The sequence below is a fragment of the Lepisosteus oculatus genome, unplaced genomic scaffold (genome assembly GCF_040954835.1).
Source record: "Lepisosteus oculatus isolate fLepOcu1 unplaced genomic scaffold, fLepOcu1.hap2 HAP2_SCAFFOLD_110, whole genome shotgun sequence".
Lineage (NCBI taxonomy): Eukaryota > Metazoa > Chordata > Actinopteri > Semionotiformes > Lepisosteidae > Lepisosteus > Lepisosteus oculatus.
Window position 1 is genome coordinate 281,354 of NW_027167661.1, and position 11,962 is coordinate 293,315.

Below are 11,962 nucleotides of genomic sequence, written 5' to 3' on the forward strand. Positions count from 1 at the left end.
ACAGATGCAGCCATTCAAAATGCGCGGGCGATACCGCATTATTTTCCGGTACGCTGTACGCAATCTACCGCAAGCTACCGGTAAATACCGCGAGTTACCGGTAAATACCGCGAGTTACCGTAAATTCTCCTATAATACGACAAGCAAAATAATAGTATCCGGAATTTCTGCAAGGTGGAGCTAATAAAGCTCAACCTCTCATGTTTGAGCTGTCGCCATCAAAGTCTTTAACGGAGATATTACTTATAGTATTAATAATGAATGACCTTGGACAAGCTGTAAGTGTAAACTCAAAGTATTGCCCTGGTCAACATTATTTTTTTCATTGACCGAAGTAACACCACAGCATTTCGCAATGACGCATTTTTTTCCAGTCATGCAAAGTACAGTCATTTTTGAGAATCGATTCACCATGCCTTTCACGTGCTCATAAAAGAGATTGATTTAGGAACATAAACATATTACCGTATGCAAACTGTACTGTATACAGTATGTATATGTATATTTAATGTCTTAACTGTGCCTGTTTAAGTATTGAATATTCATATCTAATTTTACCACTGAAGGGAAATCTTAGTGCCTGAGCATAAAAAGAATAGTAGCATACTGCAACGCATGTGAAGGCCATAAACGATATTAATTTTGGAACATAAACATACAGTATATGGCTGGTCTCGGTACTTTAAAGAAAACATACACGAAACATGGTTTCATTATGATCAGAATTGGTCTTGAGATATTTTTAACTTGATTCATAGTTTTTGAGAGGTATGTCTTAACACCGATACTACAGTACGTAAATACTGCTCACGTATATGTTTATAGGTTTATATTATGCATTTCATACGGTCAAATTACTTTTGAGCAACTAAGAAGAAGCGTTAAACGGTATGCATTTTAGTTTCGTTTTGTGCTGGGACTCTGCTTTTAACAATGTCCCCGTGGATTGATTAGAGATATCAAGTACATACAAGTCATTTTTTAAATGTTGTAATTCGTCTTGTAAAAATGTTACGAGTACATCATCTATCAACAATTACACAGGTTCTGTTTCCATATTGCGGATTTTAGTTACGTAACATTATTTTCTAGATTTCACGTTGTAAATATATGATTTGGGAAAACAGAGCCGCAAAGAAGTACATTATGGGTTGTTGTTTTGTTTTTTTTGCAGTTTTATCTAGAACAAGCGATGCTTGAACCTTTGTCTGATTCTTGTGAAACTATCCACACGACAGTTAAGTACCTAGGAGTACGCTGGGCAAACGTTCCGAGGTCAAATTCTTCCAGCACGGTTGTACCTTTAAAGCGGAGACGACGGCACCGAAATTTTTTGGCGCGCCTTCTCTTTAAAGCCCTGGCCAAATATGAAGACAGTACATACAGTTATAATTCAAACGGAATTAAAAACTACACATCCCAGTTACCATGGTGGTGCTTGTGATCATTGCGTTTAACCAACGAAACAGGGCGAAAAATCAGTCACATGACTTTGGGGCAGAGTTTCGAAAGCTTAACCTATCAGCAACAAAGCGAAATTTACACGATAGGCTACCTCAAACTGTCTGTTACACGACTGTGTATGTCGCTTAAGCCACTCCTATTTGGCATTTTAGTTATGGAGGCGAGAAGACGCCCCCCCACCCTCTGGGTGCCTGATTTGCCGCCATCTTTAACCGCTTCGTGTCCAAATCGCAGTAGCTACGCGTACGAAATAAAGTTCACCCCAGCTACAAAACATATATATTTTTGTGGTAAGAGGGAGCAAAACATCAGTATTTACTGCTATTTATTATTGTATGATTTATAGTTGAAATCTGAGCCTAAATATAAAGTTAAAATCTTGACAAAGCAATGTAGGAAATACAGAGAAAAGAAATCCTTTCTGACATCTAAAATCAGTTTCGATCAAGGTCTCTAAAACGAACAAGAAAAAGAGGATTTATATATAGAGGATTTATATATAGAATAAGTGATTTATGAGCAATCTAATTTCTTGTTCGTTTAAAACAGTGAAATGTCAGCTGCAAAATATCGCACCAGAAACAGCAATCTCTCTGCCTGTCATAGACGTTCAGGAAAGGCTGAATGAAGTCATGGTGATCAATAATAACAGTTGTAGGACAAGAAACAAAAGATAGTGAAAACTTAAGATTTTTAAGGCTAAAACTCAAATTCATTCTACAAATTAAGGCAAATGAAAATTCAGGACGTTAAAGTGCTAGAGGTGTAAAAAAATACAAAAATGCACATGAGCAAAAAGTTTTAGAAATGGAGCAAACAGAAAAAAAGCCATGCCTATAGTGCAGAAGAGGGATGCAGGAACACTTGCTTAGATATACAAAAAAATCACAAAAAGGTGTATGTTACAAAAGAACATACAAACATGTTCAATGTACATCAATTTCCCTTCGCGATCAATAAAGTCTTATCTATAAACATGAAACAGAGTGAGGAATCAGAAAATCAGCATGCATAAAAAACAGCAATTCTGTCAATGAGCCCTAAATGAATTAATAGCAACCATGGTTTCATGGAGGGCTTCTCAGATAGTTGGGCATTCAGGTAGATTGCCAGGTGAAAGGATTTGTAAACATACTTTGTTAAAGCAAGTCAGTTTTTTCCGCAACACATAAAATACATTTTTCCAAGAAAGTTTAGCCTTTGTCACTAATGAAACCACTAAATAAAGACATAAATATAGAAATCATAAGATTTTTTTTATTCAATGTTGGTAGCAGGATGAACTGTGCTAAGTGTATATATCACTCCAAGAAATATAATGAACATAAATATATTTTGCCAATCTTTTCATAGTAATCCAAACAACTCTGCGTGTATCTGACATTTGTAATATTTATCTACTGCAGTATAACTCTTCTGGCAAGGCGATTGGTATTGTACCTTGAAAGAAAACTGATTGGAAATGTCATGTAAACAATTTGTAAACTCATAGTATTGCCCTGGTCTATGTTTCTCAGAATTTAAGACAGAGAGGTCAATCTCTGCAATCCGAGCTGAGGGCATTTCTTGGAATGGAAAGGTGAGAGCAACGTGTTCTTTGATATTCTCTTAAGACTCTTCGCCAGATTTTACGATGAAAAATGTAAATAATAATAACAAACATTATTTTATATAGTGCCTTGAAAGGTGGCTTCTTTACAGAATGACAAAACCAACTACAATAAATAATACACAAGATATGCATGATGACAATACACAGTTAGAGGAGACAGTAGATGGTCATTGTCAGTGTATCCTGAAGGTAGTTTTCCAATTTTTTGGAACGGGGTAAAAGAGGCCACCTCTACTAGAATCTTTGTCCTAACCAAAAATGTAACAAAGTATAATAATAATATTAAAAAGAATAATAATAAACTTTATTTATAGAGCACCTTTCATACAAATAGTGCTTTGGCGCTTTAAAAACCAAGCGTAAAAATAAAATATTAAAATTGAGAGATATACTTTCAGTTGTCAAGGAAAATACAGCAATACAGTAAAGCAACATACATGTCAATTAAATAAATAAAAATTAGGAAAGTCGTAATAAAATAAGAACAATTAAAGAGAACTAAAAAAAGAAACAGAAATAGAAAGAACAAAGAACCACTTTAACTAAAAGCAACATTTTCAAATCTTTTTTAAAACAATGTACCGAGCTTGACTGCCTAATAAAAAGTGGAAGTGAGTTTCATAATTTAGAAGCATAAAAACAAAAAGCAGCCTCTCCACTCTTTCTGCATTTCACATGTGGTATTTGCAGTAGGCCAGTATGTGCAGATCTCAGGTCACGTATAGGAACATATGAAGACAGACATTCAGTAAGGTACAGACGTGCTAGGTCGTTTAAAGCTTTAAAAACAAGTAAAAGAACTTTCAAATTTATCCTAGATAATACAGGTGACCAGTGAAGTTTTTTCAAAACAGGAATGATATTCTCTTTCTTGTATTTGTTAGGATCTGTGCTACTGCATTTCGAACAAGTAGTAAGGGATTTATTGTTTTCTTGGGAAGCCCACAAAACAGAGCATTATAATCATATCCACATCAATGTGAGCAATGGAGAAGTCAAATTAACGTGTCTAAAAATTATCTAGTTCTATCCCAGGGAAGAGGGCTGTTGCCTACACAGACGACAAGACACAAAACGCTCAACTGTGCAAAACACGCATAAGGACATCAGTCAGGAGAAACAAGGTAAAGTGTTTTTACTTCTTCACCATGGTCATGTAGTTTCACTCCAAGCACTGTCATATGAAATAACTGTGGAAACGACCTCCCCAACATTTTGGGTTGTTGCATTTTGCTTCAATGAATTTTAACCTTTTCTTTTAGACATTAAGAGGAAGGACACATTCACCCTTGGTAGAGATTCAGTTGTTCTATGAGATGTCAAGGTGAGAATTAACCACTTCAGGCATAAGTCAATCCACATGACTGAAAAAGGGGCAATGAAATGGATATGGGGATTTTGCTAGTTATAAAGTACAATAATCATCATTACATGATCTAAGACTACTGAAGTATAAGCTGTGTCCCTGACTGATTAATTAGCAAATTCATCTTTGTAGAGTGCAGCTACTATCTATTCAGTGGCATTTCCTTAAAACAATTGTATTCCCACATTCTGAATATGGAGTGAGATCATGTAGAGAATGTTGGACTTGTAATAACTAATTGAAGGATAATAATAATCAACGAAAGTGCTTAAAAGTATCAACAAATGCCTTCAAAGTACTTGACACGTACTTTGCTTTCAAAAGTGAAACATAATTAATGCTTACGTAAGATTTCTCTTGACTTCTCAGGAGTATACTAACTCCAAGGACAAGTAACATCACAAACCATTATTTAAGTGCTGATGTTGGAGCTGCAATAGTACTACCAAGACAAAAAATGATACAGGTAACACTGCTTTCAGATTTCTAAGAATTGCTAAAATAGTATGTTTACAGAGCATTCAGAGTTGAGAATATGACAAGTTCCTACCATCTCAAACACTGCCAATCTAGAACAAAAAGAAAGTACTTGAACGCCTGCAGTAATATAATGAACATAAATATATTTGACAATCTTTTCATAGTAATCCAAACAACTCTGCGTGTATCTGACATTTGTAATATTTATCTACCGCAGTATAACTCTTCTGGAAGGCGATTGGTATTGTACCTTGAAAGAAAACTGATTGGAAATGTCATGTACTCTATGGTTTCTATTGATGTCAAGTGGCAAATGTTGACTGGTGATGTTATGTGAATCTTAGGAAATGGTCATTTTTCAATCGAGTCTATGTTTCTCAGAATTTGAGACAGAGAGGTCAATCTCTGCAATCCGAGCTGAGGGCATTTCTTGGAATGGAAAGGTAAGAGCAACTTTGGTAAGAGTTCTTTGATATTCTCTTAAGACTCTTCGCCAGATTTTACGATGAAAAATGTAAATAATAATAACAAACATTATTTGATATAGTGCCTTGAAAGGTGGCTTCTTTACAGAATGACAAAACCAACTACAATAAATAATACACAAGATATGCATGATGACAATACACAGTTAGAGGAGACAGTAGATGGTCATTGTCAGTGTACTCTGAAGGTAGTTTTCCAATTTTTTGGAACGGGGTAAAAGAGGCCACCTCTACTAGAATCTTTGTCCTAACCAAAAATGTAACAAAGTATAATAATAAGATTAAAAATAATAATAATAAACTTTATTTATAGAGCACCTTTCATACAAATAGCGCTTTGTTGCTTTAAAAACCAAGTGTAAAAATAAAATATTAAAATTGAGAGATATACTTTCTGTTGTAAAGGAAAATACAGCAATACAGTAAAGCAACATACATGTCAATTAAATAAATAAAACTTAGGAAAGTCGTAATAAAATAAGAACAATTAAAGAGAACTTAAAAGGAAAAGAAATAGAACAAAGAACCACTTTAACTAAAAGCAACATTTTCAAATGTTTTTTAAAACAATGTACCGACCTTGACTGCCTAATAAAAAGTGGAAGTGAGTTTCATAATTTAGAAGCATAAAAACAAAAAGCAGCCTCTCCACTCTTTCTGCATTTCACATGTGGTATTTGCAGTAGGCCAGTATGTGGAGATCTCAGGTCACGTATAGGAACATATGAAGACAGACATTCAGTAAGGTACAGACGTGCTAGGTCGCTTAAAGCTTTAAAAACAAGTAAAAGAACTTTCAAATTTATCCTAGATAATACAGGTGACCAGTGAAGTTTTTTCAAAACAGGAATGATATTCTCTTTCTTGTATTTGTTAGGATCTGTGCTACTGCATTTCGAACAAGTAGTAAGGGATTTATTGTTTTCTTGGGAAGCCCACAAAACAGAGCATTATAATCATATCCACCTCAATGTGAGCAATGGAGAAGTCAAATTAACGTGTCTAAATATCATCTAGTTCTATCCCAGGGAAGAGGGCTGTTGCCTACACAGACGGCAAGACACAAAACGCTCAACTGTGCAAAACACGCATAAGGACATCAGTCAGGAGGAACAAGGTAAAGTGTTTTTACTTCTTCACCATGGTCATGTAGTTTCACTCCAAGCACTGTCATATGAAATAACTGGGGAAACGACCTCCCCAACATTTTGGGTTGTTGCATTTTGCTTCAATGAATTTTAACCATTGCTTTTAGACATTAAGAGGAAGGACACATTCACCCTTGGTAGAGATTCAGTTGTTCTATGAGATGTCAAGGTGAGAATTAACCACTTCAGGCATAAGTCAATCCACATGACTGAAAAAGGGGCAATGAACAGGATATGGGAATTTTGCTAGTTATAAAGTACAATAATCATCATTACATGATCTAAGACTACTGAAGTATAAGCTGTGTCCCTGACTGATTAATTAGCAAATTCATCTTTGTAGAGTGCAGCTACTATCTATTCAGTGGAATTTCCTTAAAACAACTGTATTCCCACATTCTGAATATGGAGTGAAATCATGTAGAGAATGTTGGACTTGTAATAACTAATTGAAGGATAATAATAATCAACGAAAGTGCTTAAAAGTATCAGCAAATGCCTTCAAAGTACTTGAGACGTACTTTGCTTTCAAAAGTGAAACATAATTAATGCTTACGTAAGATTTCTCTTGACTTCTCAGGAGTATACTAACTCCAAGGACAAGTAACATCACAAACCATTATTTAAGTGCTGATGTTGGAGCTGCAAGAGCTGCTTTCAGATTTCTAAGAATTGCTAAAAGAGTATGTTTACAGAGCATTCAGAGTCTCATAGAGAAAATAAGTTGAGAATATGACACGTTCCTACCATCTCAAACACTGCCAATCTAGAACAAAAAGAAAGTACTTGAACGCCTGCAGTAATCGAACACAAACCAGAACATATCAGTGCATGACAAGGAAATGTAGTCACAAAATGATTCTACCCTTTCAAGTCCCAAAAAGGACCGAGGAACTTACCGGAGGCGATACCTGGATTTCAAACAGAGTACAATGTAGCCACTGTAGGGGAGAAGATCACAGAGAGCTCTTCTCAGATTGCTCAGAGACAGCCCCAGCACCCTGTCCTGACTGAAGCAGACAAAGTGGTCAAACAGGTAGGTAGAAATGAGTAAGGAACAGAGAGTATGGTTATTCTTGCATTGTTTTGTTCGTCTGTCAAAGAAAAGAGTGCTTCTGACTTTTGTCAATATTCATCTTTATTTTAGGAGAAGAACAAACGGTGGTATCACACTTTGCTCAAGTGTATGATACCATGTGCGTACAGCAGACATCACCAAAGGAACAGGAGACACCTGAGTAGAGAACAAGAATATGAAAAGACTGATGAAAAAAAGCACCAGGAGAAATCCATTGAATATGCACAATCTCGTACAGTATTTCAATAAAAAGTTTCAGTGTTGTTTTTAGTGTCGTCGTATTGCATACATTTAAAACAATGTGTCTTGTTTAATGAACAATTTCATTTACTTTCGTAAAAAGTGTTGTTTACTGTAGTCCTAGCATGGATGCAATTGTTAGAAAAAACGGGAATGAAAAACTGAATGTTTCATACAATATGGGTTTGTGTTAACCCACACACCTAAGTGAAATGTTTGATTACGTTTACAAGACATAACACATAGTTCAGTTGAGTGTGAAAGGGAATAAAAGAGAAAGTCACAAACAAAACATTTAGAAATTTCTTTAGAAATTACAAAAAATAAAGAATTTTTCAACAAGATGTCTTTCTATAGCGAGTTTCATTTGAGATAGTCTTTTCTTAGAAGAGCAAGAGTGGTATTCCCTACAACTTATTCCCCAATTTGATAATTCTCAGAAATTAGGAGACAGAAACCACACCTACTGTAATATTAGACCTTGTAACAAGGCAACTAGGTTTCAATGGCTTAAAAGGTGCAGAAAGAGGCTCATGTATAATGACCTCCAGTGTCCCACAGGTTTCCCAAATCATTTCTTAAAGTATGGAAAAAGAGGAAATAAAGTGTCTACAGAAAGCGTATACCCCCTTGAACTTTGTTCAGTTTGTTGCGCCAGTGCCTGAGTTTTATGCACTTAAATGAGGACCTCTTTCTCACACCACATATGTTATACTTTCAATGGGAAAAAAGGAAATATTAGAATTGTATACATTTTAAAGCCATGTGTTCATATTTGGTAGAAGCCCTAACAACACCTAAAAAACACCTAACAACGGGTGCAGGACCGAATTAGGGCAGTACCCACTATTGATAAACATACAGAAAACAATATTAAAGTACTGGCTTTAATATTAGCCAGACACAGCCGGATGAGCTCTACCAGCCAGGACAGGAGGCTCTACTGTACACAGAGAGGGGAGGGAGGGGGGAACAAGCTGCCCAGCCGTGTGGAATGCTACAGAACCCTAAACAGACAAAACATACTACCCGAATATTTGACCAAGATATCCAGACACAGCTGGATGAGCTCCACCAGTCGTCCTTATTATTAGGCTAATAAGATACACTCCACAGACATTCACAACAGTGACATATCATAAACACTTGAATTACTTATCTAGTCTCTCGAAACAAAATTTTGAGAAAAAACACATTGCCCAACGTTAGAAAGCACCTTGCATTACATTGCTTGAAAAACAATTTTATGTCGAAGGAATTATGGATCGGGAATTCTTCGAGGAAGTCGGGGTCACACAGCATGCCGCCCCATATATCAGGGAGCACATTGGATCAAGGCACAGTCTCTTTCAAGACAACGATCCGAAACACACAGCAGCAAGGGCGAGGCTTATAGCAGAACGAGTGAACTGGGTGAAAACTCCAGCCGAATCTCCAGATTTAAATCCAATAGAGATAGTATGGCATTCGCTGATAGACTATGTTTGGAAAACTGCTAAACCCAGCACAAAGCAAGAACTGATACTGATACAATGTCTGTTGATACTGATACTGTATGAGTAGGGCTGTTTCACCACTCCTTTTTTTTTGTTGCATACAGCAGTACTTCTTATGGTAGTACTTAAGTACAGTACAGTAGGTACTTACATTAGTACTTCTCGCGTTAAAAAAGTTAGGTGTTAGCATAAACTATTAGTAATAAATAATATTAAACTTAGCACTGTAATAAATTATGCTAATATTAAATTTGATTCTGCTCTGAGAATGTAGGGGGAAGGAAAAATGCCAGTGGTCTTTTCACTGATGAACTTGTGCCTGATGAACACCACTGCGTCACACCACACAGCTGCCATCGCACCTCACCGTGCCAGACAACCACTGCGTCACACAACACAGCTGCGAGCGTACTTCACCGTGCCAGGCCACCACTGCGTCACACAGCTGCCAGCGCACCTCACCATACCAGGCCACCACTGCGTCACACCACACAGCTGCCAGCGCACCTCAAAGTACCCGGCCACCAATACGTCACACCACACAGCTGCCAGCGCACCTCACCATGCCAGGCCAGCACTGAGTCACACCACACAGCCGCCAGTGCACCTCACCGTGCCAAGCCACCACTGCGTCACACAGCTTCCAGCACACATCACCGTACCAGACTACAACTGCGTCACACAGCTGCCAGCGCACCTCACCATGCCCAGCCACCACTGCATTACACAGCTGCCAGCGCACCTCACCATACCAGGCCACCACTACGTCAAACCACACAGGTGCCAGTGCACCTTACTGTGCCCAGAAGCCACTACATCTCACAGCTGCCAGTGCACCTCACCGTGCCAGGCCACCACTGCGTCACACCACACAGCTGCAAGCGCACCTCAAAGTACCCGGCCACCAATGCGTCACACCACACAGCTGCCAGCGCACCTCACCGTGCCAGGCCACCACTGCGTCACACCACACAGCTGCCAGAGCACCTCAGCGTTCCAGGCCGCCACTGAGTCACACCACACAGCCACCAGCGCACCTCACCGTGCCCGGCCACAGCTGCGTCACACAGCTGCCAGCGGACCTCACAGTGCCAGGCCACCACTGCATCACACCACACAGTTGCCAGTGCACATCACTCTGCCCGGCCACCATTTCATTACACAGATGCCAAGGCATCTCACTGTGCCAGGCCACCACTGCGTCACACAGCTGAAAGCGCACCTCACCGTGCCAAGCCACCACTGCGTCACACATCTGCCAACGCACCTCACGGTGCCCAGCCACCACTGCGTCACACAGCTGCAAGCGCACCTCACCATACCAGGCCACCACTACGTCAAACCACACAGATTGCAGTGCACCTCACCGTGCCCGGCCACCACTTCATCATACAACTGCCAGTACACCTGACCGTTCAAGGTCACCACTGCGTCACACAGCTGCCAGCGCACCTCACCGTGCCAGGCCACAACTGCGTCACACCACACAGCTGCTAGCGCACCTCACCATGCCAGGCCACCACTGCGTCAGACCACACACAGCTGCCAGCACACCTCACCGTGCCAGGCCACCACTGCATCACACAGCTGCCAGCATACCTCACCGTACCAGGCAACCACTGCGTCACACCACACAGCTGCCAGCGCACCTCACCATGCCAGGCCACCACTGAGTCACACCACACAGCCGCCAGCGCACCTCAACGTGCCAGGCCACCACTGCATCCCACAGCTGCCAGCACACCTCATGCCTTGTTATGTGAAACTTTAATTCTCTTTTTAGGATTTTTTGAACATGGTCTTTTTTTCCCCCCATCAGAGGCTCACCACAATTCACGCTCAACCACTTCACAGATCTACCACACGCACCTCAGGATGGTGACGTCACTGCCTTTCATATGGAAACATTTTGACACCGCGCTCAACAATCTTAGGAAGATCACAAAACAAGCCTGCTAGCCTGGATTTTACCTAAAAAAATCACGCCCGAGAAAGTGAAGTACTGTAGCATTAACTAGCAAAGGTGTTTTGCAGACATAGGCACAGTACGTAATTCAGGCTTTATGAACTCTAATAATATTGTTTCGGCTGTGAATCCTTCTTCAGCTGTGAGGGTCTTCAGCTCATAATGAAATGCTTGGAGTTTGCAATGTACGGCGCTCTGAACGAGTTCAACTTTAATGCAGGAAAAATGGATTTCCCAGAAGCTATACTGATTCTTATGGAAGCCCGTTTCCGCCAGGGAGTAGAAAAAATGCGCTCTGGTATTCTCTGGGATGCAGTGCAGTTAAAACTGTTCACTGTTACTGACCATACTGCCTGCCTGCGGGCACTTTTCCTGTCCGTGGGGGAGGGTGGACTGTCTTTCATTAGAAGGTTAGCCTATTCTACTCGGAGAATGTAGAGGGGGTGGAAAGTGCCCACGGTCATTTAATTAGTATTACAATTCGCACTGATTCCCTTGCGAAGATATGGACATAAGAATATTCGTGTGTGGTCAAAAAATGCCATAAAAACGACAAAATGAAGGCTGTGAAAACATTCACAATGTGCTGTATACACAAAGCACATTGTTCTCACAACTCTAGAAGGT

At 39.5% G+C, this 11,962-nt stretch overlaps 1 long non-coding RNA gene across 1 annotated transcript; it reads left to right on the forward strand.

Annotated features, from left to right (window-relative positions):
- Window positions 1-5,181: 5,181 nt before the first annotated feature.
- LOC138225984 (uncharacterized) lies at window positions 5,182-7,585 on the forward strand. The gene is made up of 4 exons (XR_011184313.1): window positions 5,182-5,365; window positions 6,425-6,524; window positions 6,663-6,724; window positions 7,136-7,585. It is a non-coding gene; the product is annotated as an uncharacterized lncRNA (long non-coding RNA).
- Window positions 7,586-11,962: the final 4,377 nt, after the last annotated feature.